The sequence below is a fragment of the Drosophila simulans genome, chromosome X (assembly GCF_016746395.2).
Source record: "Drosophila simulans strain w501 chromosome X, Prin_Dsim_3.1, whole genome shotgun sequence".
NCBI lineage: Eukaryota > Metazoa > Arthropoda > Insecta > Diptera > Drosophilidae > Drosophila > Drosophila simulans.
The window spans coordinates 21715114-21740827 of record NC_052525.2 but is presented as its reverse complement, the minus strand read 5'-3'; the positions used below and the strand labels follow the sequence as shown (position 1 = coordinate 21740827).

The window sequence follows — 25714 nt, the reverse complement described above, 5'->3', positions numbered from 1 at the left end:
TTTTGAACCCAGCCAGGTCAAATATAAATAATATCCCATAATATCATCAATAAATATAAAGCGGCGCGTACGAAAACATAAGCGACTATCTCTTCCACCAGAAGTCATTCAAAATTTGAATTTCAAATGTTAGCTTGCGCATTTGAACCTGACACCGATTCTTCAGACTCTATTGATTGTAAAGACGAAGACGATTTTAAATTTGTATACAATATTAAAATTAAAAATTAACTTTTAAAACATAATATTAAAAAAAAAAAAAAAAAAATAAAAATTGGGGCGGAGTTGGGGGCACGCCCACTTTTCCAAAATATTCCTGGGGGCATATGTAACACATAAAAAAAAATTCATCCAAATATCTCCCATAGTTTAGGAGTTATTAATTTTTGTAAAAAAACAGGCCAAATGCCCCATAGTGCCATGGCTTGTGAAGGTGTCTAAAAGTATGCAGTAAATACCGCTCTCCTTCACTGTTGTTGATGCATACCTTAATTATTTTCTTTTAAATGCGATGGTATTTTTCATATAAAATCTGACACCAGTAGGACCATCCCCTCCGAGAGGGTATCGAACCTAACGCATCGCCTTCGGGGGCTCGAAAGTTCGCCGACAAACACACAGGCTTTAGCGCGTGCATACGTACAGACACCATGTCTTTGTGTTGGTACATTGACTGACAGCTCTTTGCCCGGTTATGCCCTGGTATGCCCTGGTATTAGTGTCATTTGCCGTTTGCTTTCCCAAGATTCTGACATTCCCACCAACTTTCGGCGAAGCAAACTAGCAGGCTAGCACACGACGCACAGAGTGCATAAGAAACAAGGAACTACAAAACAGAGCCAGAAACATCATAAGACTAGAAGCTGAACTAAACAAGTAATGGAGCGAGGAACAAAATAGAACTATACGGTCGTAGCAAATAGTCCTTACAAATAGTCGACTATCGGGACATGAAAAACATTGAGAGCTTGCTACCCTTCTTATTTGACTCTACCAGCCACCAACTGCCGACGAGATGACTGCGAATAGTTTATACTCCTCATCCACTAGCTGCTATGAAGGATTTGGACATAGCCAAATGTCGTAGGGGTAAGCAATGAGACATACTTTTTCTGGTCGCGAGTTTCATTGAAGGCCATAGGCAAGAATTCAAAACAATTTCTGTAATAAATGAGGGTTTGAAATCGAACTTGAGCTCAAGTTCAATGCTACGTGGGCGTATGCTACATTATTCTAAAATAGCCTTCAGGTAAGAATAATTACTTTGACTTAGATTTATCCAAAACTGTATAACATTAGTAATTATGTGTATTTAAGTGCACTTAGCACTTTGTTTATTTCAACCAAGCAGTTACTAAACGATTTGTATTTATTCAAATCCAGTCATGGATTTGTGGCACAGACTGTGCTAAGAGGCGCCTCTGTTCGCATACAAATCGAAGTGTTTATGTGATTTTGAATGATGGTTTCTGTTTTTATTTTGTGTTGTTGTAATGTGGAGTTCTTTAAGACTTTGACTGGCGATGGCCCTCCGTGTATCTGCTAAAGTGTCTGAGTTTTAAGTCAATAATCGGAATTTCAGCCTATCTTGCCGGCATCGATTGTGCGTATCAAGCGGCTCTGCTCATGTTACGGCCAGCAGCAACTTGGAAATTACGAATCCCTTCGTCATAGCTTCTTCACATTTCTACCCAAAACAGATGGTGCGAAGAAATAAAAGGCGTATTCGAACTAGGTTCATAGGTACGTGAGTGTGCAATATATACAAAATATTGGTTTAGAAAGATTTTTTTTAAATTTCATAGTAACTAACTTTAAGTTAGTTTAATATACTCGACGTTTAATTATCTAGAGCTAAAGACCATTTAGTAGAGGGTATCAGTATCTCGTACTTGTACACCCGTGGCACATCTATAAGTTCTTAGTGCCCATTCATCAGCACATTTGCAGCACGTCCTGGGCGCTCGGATATCAAAGGACTCACGCTAAAGAGAAGCTTTTTGGGAGGAGTAGTGTTTAATGAAAACCGACTAGGGCCACAGCTGGCATGGAATCACCGCAAATATTGAACTGGTGAAATTCCTGACCAAATATTAATGTTCAACTGGGATAAGTCACCATATTCAAATGAAGTAGAGTTTATATTTAATATGATTCGTATAATAAATTGCTCTGCCTGTCATTTTAAAATAAAATATATTAAACTAAAAAATACAAATTAAAAGAAATGCTAAATAAAAATTATATACATGTAGGAATTAATTAATTACCGCGTAAAATGTTTTACATCTGGGTTAGCTCTTTCAGAAAAAAAGTTGATACCTTCTACATCTGTGTTAACATTGCACTATGGTCCAGAATTCGTTTTTTTTTTGGCATAAAGTCTAAATTTTTATGTCAAAATATCGTCCTTTAGCAATTATTTTCTAATAGAAAATTGATCATATAAATAAAAACCAAAAACAAAATTGACCGAAAGCTTCACTAAATCGTTTTATGAGCTTTTAAAGGTGAAGTGATAAACATCTGATTGAGAGAATAAACTTTACAAAAGGGACCGACTATCACATGCCAGGAAAAATAGTCGGATCAACACGATGAGTGATATTTTCAACAATTTGTTTAAAAGAACGAGAGAGAAAAATAGGAAAAAACACTTCCGAAAGCAGTAATAAGTCTTTTGGAAATACAGTCTCATTTTAAACCTTATCCGTCAGACAAAATATTGGATTCACATTCTGATTCTGATTCCAGTTCAGATTCGAAAATTTATAATGTAGAACTAGAAGAAGAAGAGGAAGCGATTATTTTTAAAACAACAATATACACACTTTTATTAAGAAAAATAAAAAAGAAATTTCGTTGACTCCTGAGTCATACCAGTAGTTAATATGGGAGGCAAGAGAGGGCGTGGTCGCACAGACTCAAAATTTTGTGTGCAAACTATTTGTGATTTAACAACAAATGTACAAAGTTTCAAGTCTGTAGCTCAATTTTTAGACTTTATGCCAAAAAAATCGAATTCTGGACCATAGTGCATTGTAAGCATTTTCCACCTTTTAAGAGCGTTTTACATTGGTGTATTTTAACTTAACGATAACAATATTTTAATCTTTCAAATAGATTATAGGCTTACACAAAGTTATCTTACGTTTTAAACAATGATTGTTTTAAATTTCATACATACAGTCTTCTTTTACTGCTAGCCAGCCCCTTTTCTTATCTTTTGATTTGCACTCCTCTTTCATTTAGATTTTCCTTCAGATTCTTAAAAACTTGTTACCAACTGCTTTCCTTCCTAAGTGGCACTGCCACTAGGCATTTCCACGGCGGAGTTTTCGCGGTGCCGCGGTGTGGCAAGATGTCGCAAGATAAACATCGATAACTATCGACGTCTGACAATTCTACACAACTACGATCTCTAATAATGAAACGAGATAAACAAGGTAAACAAAAGGATAAATTTGAAATAAACGACGAAAACTCAAAGTTCTGGTGGCCGCAGATGTTGGACAATGCACACCTACCATACTCAGCATACTCATTACTCCCCCACAGTGAACACTTACTCAAACAATTCTGTAAGTCCTCTCGTTTTAATTAAAATAAATATGATGTTGTGACATCTGCGGTCACACAAAGTGTAGGAATTTATTAATAAGCGCATACAATGTTTTATGAGGATAAATTTAAATATAAAGTGTTTTGTTGGGTTCTACAAAGTTCTTTATTCACTGTTCTCTTCACTTGTTCATTCGGTTTTCTCTACACAACTACTACCACTCCTCTCGCACAAGAATCGGCGGTTTATCAAGTATCGAGTACTTTGCTTGGCATTTTAAATGTCGACCTGCCTAAGTGTTGCCTTATTGCATAAACCAGTTTTCCGCGAAGAATGCCCGCATAGTTCAAAACTCGCATACACTTTTAGTGCGCCAACTTTTTTCTAAATTCCTTTCAGCATTCGCTCTTTTCTACGGTGTAAATTGGACAGAGTGGTGTTGTAATCGCTCGCATTGCGCCACGTCCTTCGTCCGTCGTCCGTCGTCCGTCGTCCTTGTTCCTTATTCCGTCGTCTTTCACCGGTTACTTCGATTGTCACCCGTGCGTAGCTGCACGCACCGTCACCTCCGACCCTTCCCCTTTTGGGAAAAGCTGTTGTTCTTCCTGGCCGCGGAAATAGTTAGCATAGCGACGCGTCGTCGAAAACCAGGAGCAGGTGCAAATGAATGCCTAGATTTATGCGTAATAAATTTCAATCTGTTGCCAACAAGACGCAGATTAGAGGCCAGATCCCTTGGCGAGTCCCTCGCCCGACTTGCGGTTCATTTTGGGGTCGGTATTTTGGGGTCTCGTGATAAATGGCTGGGCAACTCTGAGCGGCGACTGACCACCACGATGAACTGGCTAAAAAGATACCCTAAGGCCCCAAAAATACCCAACACAAAACAAAAAAAAAACAGAAGGAAAAAATTGGTGGAAGCCTAATGAAGTCGAATATGCAAATCGTAATCGACAAGATGTCTTTATTCGAGCACAAGAAGGTTCCGTCCTTTCGGTACCCGAGGGTGGAATTTCAGCCCGATATAAGCTGAAGGTCTCCCCAGGTAAACACTACGTCCCGAAAGGGATTGTGATTATTTGGCCACTCAAAATTGAGTTATTAGTTATAAGGGATATGGGCATTAATTTGTCTAATAACTAGTTATGACTGAACTGTATTCTGGAGAGCACTGAAGCGAGCGATTCCGATTTAGTGCGCGTAAAATAGGCAAATCTTTACAAATGAATAGTGAAACAATGCCCAGGAAGATAGAAAGGCACTCCAATCAACTGGTCGTTCCACCAAACAAAGGAAAACTTAAGGACGAGTTTCCCAAGAAGGGAAAATTGCTCATTGTCGTCATCATCGTCGTCCTTGCGGTTACTGTTTTTTGAGGGCGGAGAAGCCAACGCCTTGTTAAATGAGTTGTAAAAATGCCAGATTGCCACAGACTGTCGGCTTGGGCAAAAAGCCGCAAAAAAACAATGTTTTTTTCGAAAGGGAAGTTAATATGCCAATTATGGCATTTTTAACTTAATGTGTTTCCATAACTCGGCAAACTAGTAACTATTCATAACCGGGATAACCAGTATCTTAAGGTAGCCAAGGCATTATAGCCGAAGTCCACAAAACTTTTTAAGAACTTACAATTTGTTTTCTGTGTGCCATTCAGCCATTTTGTTGCTTATTGAGTACTCGCCCGAATTGTCATTATCCTTTGGTGAATTTGTCGCAGGTGCTCCTTTGAAATATATACAACGGCTATGAGACCACGCCCAGGTGGCTAACCAAGATTTCCCCACATTACCAGTCCTCGTGGAGGAATAGGGCATGGGGGCAGATGGAAAATACGAGGAGCCCCAAGCCCAAAAACACCCCCCTTTGGGGAAAACGCGCCCGTTCCAAGTTTCATCCTGTCAACAAGTCGCAATTTCAGCTGCATTTGTCGTCTCAGCCGACGTCGTCGTTTGCCATTTCACTTTGAAAATTGCCATTTCCGTTCAATTTCGCTTGCAAATTAGAATTCCAGTGATACGCTCTGTGAGCCTCCATGCATATAGAATGAATACATTCACATTCGCATTCCCTTGCATGTGGGTGTTTTTTGGCATCTGTGCGCATTTGTTTTTGCCAGTTTAAACTGTTGCATTTTCGCCCCTGGATATATGTATCTTTCACATGTCTGTATGTATACGGTCTGATGAGTGTACCTAAAAAAAAACTTGCCATGCGAAACTTTTTCCTGCTTTCGAACACATGTTCTCTAGCGGAGGGTATTAATATTTTGATGTGTTGTAAGTTACAAAGTTATGGAGTTATTCAATATGTATATAAATCAATATTAAATTGCATACCCTACAAGCTAAATGTGTATATATTCATTTATTCCAAAAGTGTGAATGCACTACGGCTCTTTTAATAAATCGAAGATCTTAAACATATCTAAAAGATCATAAAAGATACGAACAATATTCTCAAGAGTATTCCAAACTTCGCTTTTCGCCAAAAGGCGTTCTCCTCTTTTTTCTATTTTTGCACTTGTCGTATATGAAAGTTTCGCAGTTTACTCCCTGAGCTAAAATTACATTCCAGAATGTCGACGACGGCGTCTGTCTGAGTTTTCTGGTTATACGTTTTTTCGCTGCCTCAGCCGGCGAGATGCAACTGCATCTGTTTATCATTCGGTGTCGACCAGCTCCCCGGTTCCGCCGGCATCCCATACCCTACATACTTGTGGCAAATAAATACACATGTAATTTCAAGATTTGCATTTAATGGCAAAGTGTGGCCAAGAGGAATAGACTACGAAATGGAGCGGCTCAGAGGTGAACCGGCTGAGTGGCATCCCCTGGGTAAGATGTCTCGAAGTGGTATTAAATATGAAGTGTGGCGTCTAGTCAACAATCAGCGGTCAAATGCAAATAAACTCATTCATAACTCCGCGATGAGCGCCTGGCGAGACCGAAATCCCGAGCAGGATTACAATGCTTTTTTCAACCAGATATTTTCCTTCGTTTGCGAATGGAAGCAAAGGTATTAAAGAGCTAATGGCACATTCTTCTGCTTGAGAAAAACACATTTGTCTGTTCAACGAAACAACCAAAATTTATCAGTTGACTTTCTTAAAAGCGACCTTACAATGTAGTGGTGTGGATTCCTTCATTTTTTGCACGTATATTCCATTCAAGCGCACTGAAGTGCAAGAATGTTTGGAATTTATGCCTATTTCTTCTAAGGTTATTGCCCATAATTTTAGGGGAAAACAGCCAATGCAAATGTTTTCCATTTCTGCCCCCGTCTTTCTATACCCCACTACCTTCAGTTTTCAACGCTTCCACCAGTTAAGCCCCTTTTTTCCCGCAACGAGTTCATTATTTTATAAAGTTTGGCATAGATGCGATCCGACGAACACAACTATAAACAACATCGAGGCATTGGCATCGTACACAGATTGCCACCATTCGATTATCTCAGTTGAATGAATTGTCTTATTCGATTCGATGAGCGACTCACTGAATGAATGACAGACCGTCTGAATGACTGGCTGGCTGACTGACTGGCTGACTGAATGGGTAAATGGCTGAATGGCGGATTGACTGAGTGGGTGAAGGGATGTTGACTGGGGTCGGGGCTGAAAAATAGCAGCTCCGGATGGGATGGATATATAGTTATTTGCTTGAACTGATTGCAAAAACCTTGAGACATGCCAAGACATATGGCCGGAGTTAACGACATTATGCAAATTGGATTTAAATATTTACACAGCGCATCTCTGGATCCACGTAAATTGCACCGGATGAGTTTAGAAAAACTAGAAAATCGAATGCTCTTAATAAAGCCTACACCAATCAGTAAAAAGTACTTAAACCCTTTCTCAGAACTCATTCTACAAACCAAAGATTAAACAAGAGTGAATGTTATAGTCAAGTTGCCCGACTATCAGATACCCCTTACACAGCTAGTGCGAACTCTGCGATATCTGCGGGGAATAAACTTAGAAAAAATTTTAAAATTCTTCCAAAGTGTGGGTGTGACCGGTTCGGCGGCTTTAGGGCGTTAGAGTAGGCGTGGCAAGAAGTTTTTTGGTAAATCGATAGAAATTTACAAGACTAATAAAATAATGAAAAAATATCGAATAATGGTTCTTGATCACGGTCAATAGCCGAATCGAACTGGCCATGTCCGTCTCTCCGTCTGTACGACTGCCCTTATGAATGCATCGATATCAGAAACTAAAAAAGCTAGAATGTTGAGATTGAGCAATTAGCTTCCAGAGATATTTTATTGTTTGTTTGGTCAATTTCTATCGGTATACCAAAAACACTTTGGCCACACCCTTACACCTACAAATCGCTCAAAACGGTCACGCCTACATTTCTCAACAAATAGAAAAATATTTCTATTCCAGAAAATATTCCAGAATAATGATCTCAAACTAACGGTATATTTATTTTAAGCTCAATTTGGGCACAGAAGTCTAATGAATTTAGGTGAAGAGAGAGGAGGGCACCGGTTGCATGGATCTTCTGTTTGGGTTTTCAATATTTTATTGACTAGAGCCATTAAATTGATAGCAGATCATAAACAATGCCCGGCCGCGTGACCTGAAGGCCAATCAATGAAAATTTAATTTTTTCTCACGAAAAAGTGCGCCAGACGAGGCAAAGAGGAGCCGTAAGCCATTGCAAATGGCAACTTGGCCATAAATCAAAACAATGTTTGACATAACGTCGATTTTTGGGGGCACAGCTGGCAGCGCTGGCCAAAAGTCAAAAAGCAAATGTAAAATAAGCTTTGGATGCTTTGATTCCAAATGTATTCAATCCGACGGCAGGGAGGGTTAATGGTGAGTGTAACTATTGCCTCTCATTTATCAATTGACAAAATTAATGTAAGAATGAAAGTTTTCGTAAAATTGTCGGATGAAGGCTGGCAGTTTGCCTCTAATGTGCATTCAATAATATTGACCCAAGGTATTTTTATATTATACATATATGTTAATACTAACACGATGAGCAATTACTACAAACTTATTGCATTTCCCTTCATAAAATTCATATTTTTTCAGCTGCCAAGACGACGCATTCAATTCAATTTTAACAGTTTCAATCATTTCTCAAAATTCCTGGTAGAGCAGCTGTAACTTTCCTCCAAGTTGCCCAAAAGCCCCCCGAAGACCCCCTAAAACGCCTTAAACATGACCAAGCAATTTATCTTAGTCGCCACCCATCAATTGACAGATTCGCCCATTGCGCTGAATTGTTTTTCCCACTTTCTCCGACTTTTCACAGCATTTTCCTCAGTTCCACTGTGTGCTCATGCTGCCTTTTATCGAGATCTTTTTATCATAATTTGCTTGCTCGAGTGGCGAAACAGAGCGAAGAAAATATATACCTTATACACACTTTTCACATAATTTCAATGTCAAATTAGTTTGCCAAAAAAACTGCAGCTCCATGGAGAGGGAAGACTACTGGGCAAATATTTTTTTATCCCATCGACGCTCGGCCGTCAGCTGGAAAATTCCGGAAAATAAGCAGGGGAAACGTCAATTTGCATAATAAATGAAAATGCATTGAAAAGTGGCAGGGACAGCTGCAAAGGAGGCGCCGGCAACGTCATTAAATGCAAAAGGAGCATGGTGAACAAATAAAACAATCGACCAGGAACGATCCAAAGAAAAGCCGTAGAAGTGGAATACATAGCCTGGCAATCTAAGCAAAATCCAGACAAAACGTGCGCTGCCTGAAAAATCACTTCCGCCCTTCCATTGGCTTTCGGATAATAGTTTTCTTGTTAGCATTTTTGGCCCAGCGCAACACACATTTGAACCACTTACTGTCATTTGCCAAGGCGCCGCCCAGGCGCATTTTATGTAAAAAGCTAAAAAATATAATAATAAGACTTGACGTGGCGAATGGTTTGCTCGCAGCATCATGCAAATACTCTAATAAAGTATTCCCCAATATTTCCCAAGTCAGTGTGTTGCGATTATAGTAGTTTATAGAGCATTAATTAGTTCGTATTCCATCTCTTATCAGCAAAAAGTGAAATCATATTTTTATTCTGTCGGTCTTTTAATTTCAAGCTAAAGCTGACTCACGGTGAACGTCATATTTTCGCAATGCATTGGGGAATCCATTGCTGTGGAGTACCAACAGCATTATGCCCCAACTTAGGGAACATAAGTAAGCATACTTATGGGGGCACATGTGTATGGCACACTCGTTGGTGAAAATTGTTGTGGAAAAGCAGGAGAAGTACTTGAACTGGCTAAAAGTGGCCTGGGCAACCGAAGACGCTTCCTGGCCTGCAGAGTGGCTCTCGTGGCAGTTACCCTTAAATTGCTATCATTTTGCTGCCGAACAAGCTGCACACACTTTGCCGCCCATTTAGCTTCGATGGCAAATGGTAAATGGCGATGCTTTGGCGAAATTATGCAAGGAATTTCATACAGACACACCGACCAAGCTGGCTGCGAAAAACAAATGTGAGTGCAGACAGGCACACAGATACAGGGAAACAAAGGGAAAAATGCATTTGTGGCATCGACTGCCAGTTGACACACATATTTGCCTTGCCAGCGACTTGGGGACATCGCCATGCGAGTCAATGACACGGCAACCACTCTCCTCACACATCACACATTGCCCGACACCCACCGCTACACTGAGAATCAATTAGTGGTCCTTTCGGTTCGAGATATTTTTTTCAAGTTAATCTCAGGTACCTATCATATCAACTGCGTTCTTCGGCTGGCCCAAGTGATCACAGCCTTGATCTTAAACACAGTCTAGATTACTTCTCCTAAGTTCAATTTGCAAGATACAAGTTCGCAGACCGTCTAGGGCATCCCAAGCTGTATGCAAACTCCTTCGCATCGAGTATCCGTGAGGGTTTTCCCTGTGCATCGGAATCCCACCTCCCTAAAAACTGCCTAGGCAAATGACAGGCATCAGGAGTCAGCATCAACTTAAGCATCATTTTAACGTGTCACTTCAGCGTTTTGCGACGGAAATGTTTTGCATCATCGATACACTCACGCCATTCGCACATGAACGCAGCCTGAATGAGTGTGCAGGCTGCATTCAATGATTTAATCACTCAGCTCTCCGGGGCACCTCTTTGTTAATTTCCCCAAATCACGTTTAACCAATGCAGTGCGATTCAAAGACGAAAGAAAAATAATCTAAGAAAGTGCCGGCTTTTAACTAAAGGGTTCGTCAGCCGACTTCAGTAAACGATTTCGTCGACATATTGTTCCACTACACACAATCGACTATTAAAATAATTAATGTATACGAACAACTCATAAAATTACTAAGCTTTAAATTATTTTTTATTTTTACTTAAGTAACATGATAACTGACATATAATAAATTGGAATTACATTGCATGAGGTTAACTCAGTAAGGCATATTTATAATTTTTCCCAGTGTACATATGTATATCTGAATTGTTTCCAAGAGGACGCAATTTAATGATTAAATGTGCAGCTGATGACTTTGCGCTTGTGGATTTTGAAGTTATTGTTTATTGTAGCTAATACCTTTTTTAAATTAAATTCTTTTCCACATGCAGATCTATATATCAATGATTTTAGAATTTTCGATCTTAGAGTAGTAGTTTTCCGATTTGCTTGATGTATTGACTTAATCTGATAGTTATTTGCACTGTTATATGCGCTTCGCAGAAATGTCTTTACTTCTTTATAATTTCCCTAATCACATTATGTGGCTTCTGTAAACAAAAAAATTGGCAATCATAGCAGACAGCGTTTACAGATTTCGTGGAAGCTATAAATTTATAATTGAAACGAATCTGAATCAACAAAAACAAATGTGCCGGAAAAATAAACAGAAACGGTGGCTACAAATTCTCTGTGTTGCTTTCCATTTACAAATGTCACATAAATCGGCTGTCAATTATATGGCATTATCATTCGATTCTCGGGGTTTTGTGGCCAATAAATATTGGATAATTTTCAGTGATTTTGCAGTCGCTTTCCATTGGCAGAGGGCGAGTGTCGGGCAATGCTCGCATATATTTAAATGCGATTTTCCTGTAACAATTATGGCATTTCTAACAAGTAATCGCGTTCAATAATTTTTGAATGTAGAATCACATACTGCATATTTTGAGTAGCATTAAAGCCGCTCTCCCGGCTTTTGATGAACGGCCAGGTTCCGCCCGCACAACACATTGTGGGCGAGTAAAAATGAAAACAGGCCCAAAGGCGGTTGTCGCATTTCGATAACAAATAATAGACATGTCGTTTTTTATGGTACAATACTGTGTGTTTATAAACTGTTATCGGCTAATTATTTACAGTTTTCCACCCCCTTCTGGATGGGTGGCCAAATGGCCAATTTTGCATTTCATTGTGAAGCCCAATTAAAATTATAATTGTCCTTGGTGCATATAATTTAATAACAAAACGGATAGATGGTTACAGTGAGGTCAAAATGTGGCAAAAGGAGTAAGCTAATGCCACTCAATTAGCGTATGAGTTGCGCCATATGGGGGTTAACCGATATAAAAATCTATATTAAAATACTGTGGGAATCTGCATTGATAGATTTACAAATAAATAATTTAGTAACGATATAGAATGGAATCTGACTTGGTTTCTTAGTCTGAAAGTAATATAGTAATATATAAGTAATAGTATCCTATTTTGACGACTGGCATTACTTTTGTTTGTATGTCCCTATTAAAAATACCCTTAGGTACGATTTTTAAGCGAAATATGAGGGATCAGATATTGGACGACTGCCTGACCTCTTGGCCGCGCACGTTTCACTCCACACTAAAGTCAAAATCTGTGTAAGTTCAGTGTTATTCGTGGCCAAGTGCCAACTCGTGCGAAACGGCGATAAAATTGCATTCAATTGTGTGCGTCTATCTGTTTGCATATGTGTGCAAAGATTGCACATAATTACTGTCGTACAATAATGAAATAATCGCAGTGCTGTAAAATTAAAATAATAAAATCCAGTTCAGAAAACACGGTCTTCGGTCTGAATAGGATTTGACCACTCGGGCTCGGCACTATCGGGGACTATCGAAAAGTAAATAAGCCGTTCACACACCCCCGCACACGCACACACACACAGGCATGCATGCGGATATGCCAACTGTGAAATTGCGTAAGTGGGCGTGTAAGTAGGCGGCAGCCGTGTGCGCGCACTTCCGTTTCCGTCCATACATCACTCAGAGGCCCCATCTTCTTGAACCCGGCTTACGTGTCTGGGCCGCTATCTTTTCGAGCACAGAGGAAAATTGGATAGCCGTAGGCAGCCCCGTTTTATTCAACAGTAATCACTTGGACTCTTAACATAAAAATACAATTGAGCGGTTGTAGATGACCTTATAATTGATGAAAATGAAGACAAGCTCATGCTAGACATGTTAAGAGTATCGAATGATAAAAAATCATCTACAAATAACATTTGGTTGGTTCAATTTAATTAGAGTTAATTGTAACACTTGAATTTGAGTATGGGCTGGAGTTCGCCTGAAAGACTTCGGATATAATAATCTATTGTATAACCATGCATAATAACTAATATAGAAAGGAAGAAATGTAAAATAAATAACCGTGTTGGTGTACTAAGTGGAATCTAATAATTACAAAATAATTGATCATATATATTGAAATAAATAAATAAAAGGGATCTATTCGTTTTTCCCTGTGTTTTCCAACACACGTTCCAGCATCCAAATTGTGGCAAAAGCATAAGGGAACAAAAAGGGTACGAGTTAAAAATATGAGAGGGGGAATGGAGGGAAGGCGGTCCAAAGGGTGGAGCAGCGAATAAAGGGGTCGGCCTAACCCAAAGCCGTAAACGCAGCGTAACATAAAATATAAAACAAGAGAAAACAAAAAGAAACTTTTTTGATGTTTAAATTATGTTGACATCCTTCTTATGTGAGCTCACATAAAGTATGACAAAAAATAAATACGAATAACAGCAGCCTCCGTAGCGACGGCACACAAGTCGGTTTGAGAAACAAGTCGGAATTGGCCTTTAACTGGAGAACAGTGGATATAAGTTATCATAAGTTGTGCAATATTTATATGTAATTTAATTAAATTGAGATGGCATCGCATCTACTTATTGCCCATCATCATATATAATTTCAAGAAATAATGAACATGCGGCTTTAAAAGTGACTCTAGGCTCCTAGTTACTTATGTGGCGCCCTAATCATGTAAGAGCTTCAGGCGGCTGTTTTATTAATTTCATATCTAGGCAGCATGCCAAGGTTTTTTTTTCTCTAAGCCAAAAAGAGTGCATCTGTAGTTCAATCCCACGGTGCCCAGTTCACAGTCCAATGAAGGAAGGACGAGTCCTGATCCGCATCCGGCTGCCTATCCGGGTTAGGGTTCGGGTCGCTGATTAGCGCATATATGACGTATACGACATGTGTCTTTGTCCCTTTTTGCGCCCACCTCGGAAGTGATAGACTCGAGTCTGTGTGGTGCTGTTGCTTTGTCTTGTCCGTTTGAAACCCTTTTTTGCCAAAGCATCTGTTCTTGTTTTCCCATGTCCTTTTTTCTGCATTTTTCGTACACAAAGTTTGTTGGTGTTTGTAGCTATTATATTATTTTAAGCCCCACAAAGAGCTCATTAATTTCCACACATAAACAGGCCAAAAGAGGGACATGTGTATATTCTCATGAAGTCGGAAATGTAACTATAAAAACAAGGGGTAAATAAAAATATATAAGCGCGTGCGTTTCGTTAAAGCAGGCCAAGATTGATCTGAAGATGGGCTTTAGGTTATAATATACAACTTAAGTTTTTGATCTCTGTATTTCATTGCTTGGGCTCCAATAATTCATATTTATTTATGACATTTTCGGTAACTTTCGATCCGTTGCTGCTTTGTTATCCATTAATGACATATGCTTCAGTACGTTTAAACACAGTGGTATTCAGAATCAAACTGTGTAACATTCAAAATAATATTTAACATGGGTTAAGGAGAGTTTTCGAGATTAGTATGAATATTGTTAAGCTGATAAATATTTCCAACTGATATCTATAACATCCTTGCTCATTTTTAAACGTTCCCACTTCAGTTACAACCATTGTTACTTGCCTTTTATGAGTATTGAACAATCTTATTCCTTTGTGTTTAAAAGTTTGGTTACTATAAACTCCTGAAAATATGTATATTTCGAGCAACTACCACTTTTCCGGACACGACTGTGTGCATTAAATACGTCTCCCATCTAACAAACTTTACCAATGGAGCCATAAATTATGAAACAGATTTGTGCTGTTTAAGCATATCATAATACGATGAGCCTCAAAGAGCCATCTTAGTCGTGTGTGTATAGCTATACATATATACATACGTCCTCGCCACTGGGCAAGCCACAAATCTATCCCTGCGCCAACCGTTTTTTCTCCGAGTGAGTCCACAAGGACTTTCATGTCTCTTATTTATTATAATGCAAGCCAGGAAAATCCGAAACCCCTGAAACGATGCCGCAAAATAATTTAAAAGTCATCAGGCAACAAATGTTTGCCCGGTTCCGGGGCACAAAAATTCCACTACTCTTTTGTCCCCAGTTCTTGGGATTATATACCTACATATATGAGGAACATCCCATTGCAGGGGATGAAAGGGACAAGTTTTCCGGGTGTTCCTGCATGCATAGCAATCTCCACTAATTTCTAGACCCACTATAAATTTATTAAAGACGACTGGCAAATATGTTACTCCAAGGCATTTATAATTGATTACCATCACTAATTTGAAGCCCTCGAGTGGCCACAACAGTTGCCGCTCTTTGTTTCCAGACGGAAGACGTTAGCCCATTCCAACCCATATTTAAGTTCGTAGGCCAAGGTCAGACGGGCGAAATATGTAATTTCAACGAAAGCAATTCCATGGGTGCAGAAGACAAGGCGTGCCACTGAAAAAGGGTTATAAATGCAAAGTGATTGCCCATAATTTTGGGGCGTCGGGGTAGAAAGGCCGATCATCTGGGTGATGGTTTATAATTTCTAGTTTTTGCGTTTTACCGACATCTGTGACGTCGCTGATAGTCACTTGGAAAAAATAATTACTAAACCCAAATTTTGTACAAGTTTCTTGTAAATGATGACCTCTTTAAACGTTTTCATTTTGCTATCTTTAAGTCGACTTGGAGCAGTATATTATATAGATGCCATTGGAATATCAAAACGGGACATAAATTTCATGCAATTTCATATCGCCATTATAGGAACAATGGGAAAACATATAGAAAATAATAGAAAATAATGTTTTGAGTTGGTCATGAAGATTTTATTTAGTATAACAATGTATTCTTGTAAATATACAATTACAGGAAGGGTATATAAGACTCGGCTTTTAGAAGCTAATCTATTAAATGGGACTAATCAAAACAAAAGCATAGCCAACTTAAGTCAAATACTAATAACACCAAAATATAAATAAAATCGGTTTGTAAATGCAGGAAAATGTTTATAGCACATAGAAATAAATTTTAAAATTTTTAGAATGCTATTAGAGTAAAGAGTAGAAAACGCGTTTGTATTTCTGAAAAATTAAAGTTCAATAAAATTTTATTTTGAATACCTTTTGCTTTTTTTTTGCACACACTGTCTAGAGTTTGAAAATATGTTAAATCTTATCGTTTTTTTTTTTTTTATCAAAACCAAACCACCAAATATCTGGTTTCCGGTCTTGAATACAGTGGGCTATGCTTAAAAATCGGATGAAAAAGGAAAACAGGGTGCGGCTGATTTTCTGTTGACACATCCGATTATGGGCCCTTTTGCCCACTTCCGTCAGCTCCAGCCACATAGATTGCTTCATTGGCAAAATGCATGCGGGAACACGTAGTGGTTGGGGCCACGTAGTGCCCAGTCCTCGGATAAGCCCTCCATGTCCATTACGCAGTGCATTAATGAACGGCCAGAGACGCATTAATATGCCAGCCGACTGAAGTTTATGTTTTTTGTGCAAGCGCTTTGACAAATTGAATTGAACCAGAGCGCAGACACAAAAAACACATATGGATAAAGCAAAACACATGACACTTGAGACAATGGAGATGTGCGAGTGAAGCATTCTAGTACTCGAGTTATTTAAGCGGAAGGAAGATGCGTCGGTCAATACAATTAGTTTCGCTTAAGAAGCACTCAAATAATTTAAATTTAATTGGGGTCAAGAGTGCCAGGCGAGTGTGTGTGCGAGCGGGAAGCCAGCTGCAGACATGTCCTCCGACGTCTGCTGCATCTGACATTATCTAATTAGGCAGAAGGCAGCCCCGCCCCTCCGACTGCGTGCCTTTCGAAATGATTTATTTCCTCTCCCAGCCAATACCCCTTTCACCGAGGACTCCCGTTCCGATGACAACGAATGCCAATGCCCCAATGTCAGGGCTGCAAGGAGACGGAAGCTGGATCCACGGCTGATGAATAAAGAGGGGATTTAAATGGGCAGGACGGGGCTACAATGGGGCGCTTAGGTGGGTGGTCAGCGGTAGAAGGAGTGTAGAAGGAGTGCCAAACAAAGAAGGAAGACAGGCTAGACTAGTCGAAGTGCATTTACCCTTGCAACGAAACTCCACTGTCCAAATAGTTACATATGTTCATTTTCAAATTAATTTGGCATAGCGATCTTCACCTTGGCAGCACCATAATAATGTCTTACCATTTGGAACAATTTGTTTTCGCTGTTCCGGTAATTTTCATAGAAGCCGACTCAGGAACTCAGGAATATCGACTCAAATATCGATTCAAAACGTACGTGTCTCTTATAGATCCGTAAAAGCCGCTTCCAATGCGTTCTTTAAGCTGTGAGGCCCGGTGTATAAAAGGGTATAAAAAGGAGAACTTTTGGTTGTAATGCGGATGTTTCAGCCACATGAAATTGCTAGTGCTGATTATTCCTGTGTTTGCGAATGCGAGGCACCCTTTTCAATCCAGTCAAAATCACTTTAGAAAGTCGGTTAATTTTGGAGTCAAGAATCAACGTCTGATTTGACGCCCTTTAATCTATATATTATATGTAATTATATATTTAACAGTCGTCCCATACCAGTTGGGCAGTTGGGTGGCACTGGTTACTAGAAATCAGAGGATTGATAGTGAATCGGTTTTGCCCAAATAATCGAAATTCACCGCAGAACCCAATTTGTGCGACAGTGTAGGGGGAGGAGCTCCACGACTCTTTTGTGCGAACCACTTGCGCTTTTGCGCTTGCGAGGCCATCTTAAATATTAAGCAAGTTTCGCACATGCACTGAGAAAAACGGAAGATATCGACGTAATTTAAGCTAGGACAGTGGCGTTCCAAAATTCAAATTCCTATTGCTTAATTGCTTAAAATGCGAGTTGCACAGTTCATTAAGAACGTCCGGCGACAGAATATATTCCCTATTTTAAGCGGGGAAACAAGAGGCACTTAGAAGTCCAGGTGCATGTTTTTGCCAAGTGTGTCAGTTTGGGGGCGTGGCTGTGGGTGGAAATGACGGTAACCGCAACATTTTAGTTGCATTTGCGACATTCACCGCAAGAGGCAACGCCACAAGGACCAAGGACATTTACCTAAATTAAAGCTAATGAATTGCCTCTTCGGAGAGAGTCCTACCCCCACCCCCCTTCACCGCAGCCCTTGTGAGCCCGTTGCTCCCACAAAACCACACCCCCCGCCCCCACAGCGCAGCCACTTTGCTGTCTGCTTTAATTTGCATTGTACTTGTGTATGTTTACATTTTTTATTTCATTCATTTTCGTTCTTGTTGCGCCTTCTCGCCGCCTATTTTTTCCGCACTCCCCGTTTCCCCCACCATCCGCCACTTCTCTTATTCATTTATTTTTATATTTTTGTGCTTTAGTTTAATGAATAAGTGCATTAACTGGCCGGGGGAGGCGGAGGCGTGGTGGAAGGGTCTGTTGGTAGGAAGGGCTGGAACTGTGGGGCGGAAACGGACATGGCAAATGAGTGAATAGCTGCTAAGCCTGAGACACTTTCCCCACATAGCAATATGAATAAATGTACTTAAATGTGTGGGAGCGATAGGGGCGCGCGGTAGTGAGGACGAGGGGCTTTAATGAAATTTAAAAATGAGACTTAGTCTATAACTAAAGCGGATATTCCTAACAAATAAGCAAATTAAATGAAATGAAGTGGCACGTATTGTGGCACTGTAGAGTAATTAAGAATATAAAAAGGAAACGGTTCCGAATGAGATATTGATATGCATATGTTCGAATGAGTACGCATAAATAATATCCGCTCTTGGCAAGCCTTAAGTTAGTTAAGGGTAAGCCAAGCTTAGTGCCGTAAGCAACACTTGTTAATTGCGCCACCTACGCAAATGCAACTGGTTGTCTACGAGTAATGCACTCGAAGACGCAGTTGGCGTATCCATGGCAATGCAATTACCAATCCCAGGACACTAAGTCGATGTCCTGGCACTAACGTGAGCACAGTCTCCGCATCCGCCCCCCGCCGACTATTTTGCCCCACTGTGCAATGAGGCGGGTGGCACAAATAATTGCCTTGAATTAGCGCCGCATTCGGGGAGCTGCTGGCTGGGAGGGCGGACGCGGACGCGGACAGATAGAAGGACGTTGGCTGGCATCAACATCAACATCAACATCAACATCAACTTCAGCATCAGATTCAGGTCCGGATTCAGAGTCGGCTCCAGTGGCAGCGGCAGTTGCCTCGTTACAAGTACTTTATGCAGTAATTGCAGTACTTGTCCCGGCTGCTGCTGCATTCAAGTGCAATTCTTTTTCGCTAATGAAAAGCGCAGCGCACAGATACAATAATACATCTCATCTCGCCAAATGGAATAAAGTAAATCTGCTCGCCAGCAGCAACTGCAGATCGCACATAGAAAAGGCTTAAAGACAACGAATGGAATATGATTTTCGAGCGAAAGTCTTCTCCCGAATTTTCAAAAATACAGATGCACCATACGCAAACAGGGAACTTATACATACATAAGCATAACCCGGAGTGATTACTTATGACAAAGAGATTTGGAATACTCTCTTTTAGCTTACCAGTCGGCGTCAAAAGAATTAGGGAATATTGAAAAGTTTTTTCTTGTGCTGGTCATCTTTTGGAAATATTTTATGCCAAATTTACTTTCAAATAACTGGATTTCCATCAGGAAAGTTAACTTCGAGTTATCGAGTTCTGTCAATTCATATAAAAATAAGCAGGAACATAGCACTTAAATTGAAGAAAATCATATTGATCAGCCCACAGACATGACATATCGATCATTAGTTTCTTAAGTTCCTCCAAAAAAAGCTCTCCCCACTTTGGTAAGTAATGTTCAACAGTGCTAAACATGGCTGGCCATTTTTCGGCGACACCGCGCTCTGCTTCACCCACCTTTTGACTGAGATTTCATTTCCAGTGGCTTAGGGCGCGGGTTGTTCAAGGGGGTCTGCACAATTTCCGCTGAAATTCATGCGCGGTGCCCTCCAGGAAAAGGAGCAACGAATGTACAAGAGTGGGGGGGGGGCCCTAAGGGGATGCCACAAGGCCGCGCACGGTGGAGCAAAAAAATTGTAAACACTTATTTACTGTCCATTTCCGCTGGCTTTTGATGTGCTACTGGTATTTCTGTTTCTGCTCTACTCTGCTCGGCACAGCTGAAAAAGATGGAAAATGCATTAGGCAACATTTCCATTTGCATTACCATTTGTATTTGTATTTGCAGTCATTTTTCCTTGTGCCGGGTGCCGAGTGCTTATTTATTCAGCTTCAGCATTGTTTGCTGGTTATTCACTTGCATTCCGCCGGGAGGAGGTGCCACAGGCCCAGGCCACGGCTTTACGCCTTCACCGCGTTCTTCGTCCTTGAGAACCCACCTGGCCAAATCGACTCTGTTACTCAACACACGCCCTTCCATATCCAAATTTCGGGTGAAAGTCGAAAGAGCAGCTTTTTCGAAATTCAAGGAGGATATTAATTTCCAGGCGTCGTTCAACAGAACCACACACTTCTTGCTGAAATCGGAATAAGCCTTTCCGAAGACACTTAAGTCTACTTAAACATTTTCGGACTGTACTTTTGGCGTTTTAGAACAAGCATTCTAAATAATATTTAATATCAAAATAACGCATCTCAACGGCACATTTGTTTTGTTCAACATCCAAATTTAATTTAACTGAATAATCTACGCGTTTAAAACAGAAAGTGCAAAGAGACTGCAAAGTTATAGTTACTGTATGTCCTTAAGTGCCAAGCCCACTATAAGCTTTCCAATAAGATACATCAAATACACCACTACAATAATTCACTTGCAACCACATTCATAAATTAAATTTTGTTAAATCGATGCACTTTTATAAATTAATGCTACGTGGCCGAATAAATCTACAATATCCCCTGAAAGATTACACATTACATTAAATAAATAAATACTAGCAATATATTTGAAGTGCAACGTATAATAACGCTGTTATTAATTCATGATTAAATACATTTTATTTACAAGAAAGAGAAAAAAAGACATGACATATTTTCCAGAGACAAACAGCTTTTTCTTGGAAAATCAGTTAGGCAAACCAAAAAATGTATTTGCTGCGGTTTTTGTTAAAGCCATTCATGTCAGACATCAATTTAATGGGTAAAGTTTGTTATTGAGAGCTATAAAAATATATTTTAATTATAAATTGATTGTACACATTTTATTAAATGGAAAATTCTGTTTATTTTAAATAATTTAGTAGCCTTTTAGGTGGTTCGGCTCATAGAGGGAGGCAATACATGCGTATAGAGCACTTAGTTTGGAGGATTAGAAAATTATTGTTTCAATTCTTTTGACTTTAAAAAGTCCACGGGTTAAAGTGACAAATGTGTTGGCGTTATGGAACCTGTACCCCGCAGATCTGGCAATTACCTAATAGGATACATAAATTTAAAATTATTTATTTATGATCTCTAAAGCTCGCCGAACAAACTGCAAGTTGCGAAGTTCGGTACATTTATTTATCATGATTCTCTAACTGGCGGACTATTGAAAAAATATGATTTAATAAAATCCCCCTTTTCGGGCATTTGTTTCATCATTTCCCGCCCGCTCCGCTCATCGTCAATCAATCAATTTGTCGCTGTCATAACAACTGTGCATCAGCAAAAAGTTGGCCCGCTTTTTCAAAAAATTCCCAAAAGCCTCGAACTGTGGTTACTGCGGTTCCGTTACGGTGTATATCTTGTATATTGGCACTCACCCGAGAAAACTGGCACGTGTGTTGTATTTGGAGGAGGGAGGGCTGCACTTTCCGTTTCCTAATTTGCACTCACACAATGAACTCCAACAAAATATAGCCGAAACAGTGCGCTGCACCCGCACAAAGCACTCAAAAAATAATTCAACACTCGCGGCAAGTCACAGAAACTAAGTACATGTATCTTATGATATATTTTTCGAATAATTTCACTTTTGATTTTCGAGTGGAGTCGAGTGGTAAACAACGGTAGCTTCCCATACACTGCTTAGCACTCGCCAAATCTCGACAATGTCTGCGGTGCGAAATTCGAGCGTCGCCTGTTCGCTGGACCGGAGCAGTTGGAAAACGCGCAAAGACTGATTTTCGGCGTTGGCCGTCAGCTGCCGGCAACTGCATCCGTCGCTCGGCTTTTTCCCGACTTTCCCTGGCGAGGCGGCACGAGCGGCCACGAGCTGCAGCCGAGCATCTCAGCAGCATCCCCGAAGTGGCTTGTTGCCGCAACATATCAACGGCATTCGACGTCGCGGTGTTGTCGTTGCCAACGGTGCCCCTCGTTCTTGTACTGACACTGCCGCCACCGCCAGGAAAATTCCCGCCGCGGGGGCAGCCGCTTTCCCATTTCCACGGCGTGCTATTTTTGTTAACGCCGCCGCCAATGCCGCTGGCTCACGTGTGCGTTAGGTCAGTGACGCTTCGCGTGGCATCGTCTCGATGTTCAATTTATTTTCACGCTGCGGCTCGGCTGCACTGCGATTAATCGGCAATCCCGATTAATGAGGCAAATTACTGGCGAGCGTTAATTATTTTTTTATTTTAAATCAGTTCTATTATGCTATTTTAAAGTTGGTCAATAGCTGTTTGGTCCCAAGATAAGGCAGTAAATAACTTTCCAGCAATCTGCATAACTTCAAAACCCGATCAATGAATAATGAATGAGTAATAGGTTTACAGTGGGACAAAAAGCGAGGAAGTTTGGACCAGATAATGCCGATTAATTTATTTCAGTAGCCATTTTCGTTTGTTTAACAACTTCCCTTGACGCCGCTACCCATTTTGTCGTCAGCTTGCCCCTTGCATTTATTGCTAACAGAGGACACAGTGGGTCCATCGGCGGAGATCTTTAATGTGTCATAGATGCCTTACTCCCTGACAGGCGTCGGGAAAATTGTTAAATACGAGGGGCGGCAATCGGGGCCAATATTAATAAGCGAACTCAGAAAAGCTTATGCAAGCAGGAAATATCTAGCAGTGGCATTTTCAATTATGTATTTGCTCGTTTTAGACAAAACCTTTACACTTAGGGTGCTCAAAAATAGCACAGTATTTGTATACACCTATGCTGTTTTTAAGTGTCAATCTGATAAGTAATTGGTATGTTATTTACAAATTTTATGTTAGCAAATGTTCAAATGTAATCAAGTGTTCAAGTAATCAAACAATATGTGAGGCAGAGTTTGAGGCCATGATTTAATATTTCGAATTAAAATAACTTTCTTAAAACACAACAAAAATAATCCTATTGCATCTTAAATAAAGATAAAGCAAACTATAAGAAATTAAAAGATAAAAACAAGAGAGAACGCTAAAGTCGAGTTCCCCGACTATCAGATACCCGTTACTCAGCTAATGGGAATGTAAACGCAAAATTCCATAATTGGATATTGATAGATATGGGTGAATAAATTTAGAAAAAAATTAAAAATTGTTTAAAAGTGTGGGCGTGTCAGTTTTGGGCGGTTTGTGGGCGCAAGGAGGGACGTGGCAATACATTTTATGGGAAATCGATAGAATTTGAGAGGACTAATAAAAATATGACCAAATATAAAAGCACTTTGCAAGCGTATGGGCGTGGCAGCTTTTGGCGGTTTGTGGGCGCTAAAGTGGGCGTGGCAACATTTGGAAACAAATTCTTAACATTCTATCTTTTATAGACGGACTGGGACTAATCGAATCGGCTATTGATCCTGATCAGGAATATATATAGTTTATATGATCGGAAACGCTTCCTTCTGCCTGTTACATACTTTTCAACGAACCTAGTATACCTTTTCACACTACAATTAACTGGTATAATAATAATATTAAAACTTAAAAAAACGGTTGTGTTTTAATTATCAGTTCTTAATTGAATTATGGCCTACATTTTAGAATTTTCTATTCAATTGCACATTGAAGATATTTGTTGGCTGTGAATTTAAGCAAAATATCAATCTATATGAAATTAAGTATCCCAAAGACTTTGATAATATAGAAGGCAACAGTTCGAATAAAGCGATATATTGGTGATAAAAAATCAATTTCTTTATTAGACTTTCAAGCCCTGTTAAGCTAAACCATTCAATATTGCCAAAATTTTTGTTGATTTGTTTCATTAAATGCTACATAGTTTTCGGGCTTACTTTGTGTATTGAAATTATCGTCTAATTAGTTCATCTATCGATGCCAAAACTTGCCCACTGATTTGGCTATGTTCCAAAACTAAAGCACAAAAGTCCCAAAACTGGTTAGCCAGAAAAAGGAGTGGTCAAAGAGAAGGTACTATAGGGAGCCCACTAAGCAAACACACACACAGACACAGACACACACACACACACACACACACACGCACACACACAAAGATAAGTCCCTTCTCTGCTAACCAAACTTAATTATGTCGAGCATTAAAAATGCAACTGTCAAACCGAGGCGACATTAGGAGGTAGAACTTCGCCCCGTTTTTCACCTTCTCTACTTTCCGCCCCCTCGTGGTGATCCCTGCACTCTGGCCTCTTAAGGGTCTTACTGTATGTATGTGTATGGGCGTGGGCGTGTGCGTGTGAGCCAGTGATTTCCTTTATTCTCAGTGCACAATGAACGACGCAGCAGAAGACCACAGCATGCTTCCGTTCCCAGGTCACTCATCCGCCCTGTTGCCCACATTTCTTAGAAGCCAAGCCCCAAACCCTTTTCCCCAACCACTGTGCTCCCTGCCCTTTAAACCGAAAAACATTCCAGTAACTGGGTCACAAGGATAGCCATTAATTTATAATAATTTCAACTAAGATTTTACAATTTCTTTCGCAGCTGCACCCACTGTTTTGCCTTAACAATTTTCCACACATTTTCCATTCTTCATTTGCTGCACTCCTCACCGCTTTTCCACAATATTCCCACTACACCCCTTCCCCCACCACGCCACTTCAGCCGCAATGCCACTGTCAGCGCCCGCAGAAGCAAAGTCAATTTCGCGCACTTTGCATGCCGCCCCATCCCTCGATTTCCACCCGCGAAAATCCCCGGGCTGTTAGAGTTTTTGGAAGGCAGTGCACCCGGTCCTCCATCCCAGCTAGCCACCCCTCAGCCCACAAGCCAGCATCAAATTTACAAGCGCAATGCATCAATCACGGGAATGGCTTGGGGAAGGGGGACAAGATAGGTTGGACCCCAAAAATGGGGAGTGCAGCAAAATACAGAAATTATATATATACATATATATTTTATATGTAAAGATCAGACCGACCTACCTACTGCGCTTTTTGCGGTTTTTGCGACGCAAAAGAAATGGCGAAGAAAAACAAAAGGGAAGGCTGGCCAATTTGACTTTAAGATGGAAATTGTGAAAAATTCATCAAATTGACTGCGGCGCATTTTCTCATTGAAAATTACGAGCAGGAAAAAAGTGAAAAACCCATGGCCACCAAACCTCCACCACTTAAGTGACCAAAGCCAGGGATAATCCAGTTAGCTGGCACTTTCGCATAATGCTCAGGTAATTCCAAGCAAGTGTCTGTCCGAAATGGAAAACTTCAGAGGAATAATTTCCCAAAAAGCAGACTCAGCTGCAACTGCTGAGAGATTCAGCGAGAGAAAATACACGCTGAATGTCCTTCGAGTTTGAACTGAAGGCCCCCCAAATAACACATTACTCGTTGAGTTAAAAGGTATACTAGATTCGTTGATAA

The 25714-nt window shown here is 40.2% G+C and overlaps 1 protein-coding gene and 1 long non-coding RNA gene across 5 annotated transcripts in view; one reads left to right on the top strand and one right to left on the bottom strand.

Moving 5' to 3' along the window:
• Positions 1-22187, bottom strand: part of LOC27209109 (chaoptin) — a 205707-nt gene extending 183520 nt beyond the window's left edge. For all 3 annotated transcript variants that reach the window (XM_016174293.3, XM_016174294.3, XM_039297059.2), the window contains exon 1: positions 21774-22187. The gene's annotated coding sequence lies outside the window, so the exon portion shown is untranslated. The remainder of the gene's footprint in view (positions 1-21773) is intronic.
• LOC120285310 lies at positions 721-2150 on the top strand. Of its 2 annotated transcripts, XR_005544578.2 has the most exons (4): positions 721-1089; positions 1142-1249; positions 1583-1743; positions 1806-2150. It is a non-coding gene; the product is annotated as an uncharacterized LOC120285310 (long non-coding RNA). The 2 variants fall into 2 exon arrangements; XR_005544579.2 differs by lacking the exon at positions 1142-1249 and having other exon boundaries at positions 723-1089; positions 1806-2149.
• Positions 22188-25714: the final 3527 nt, after the last annotated feature.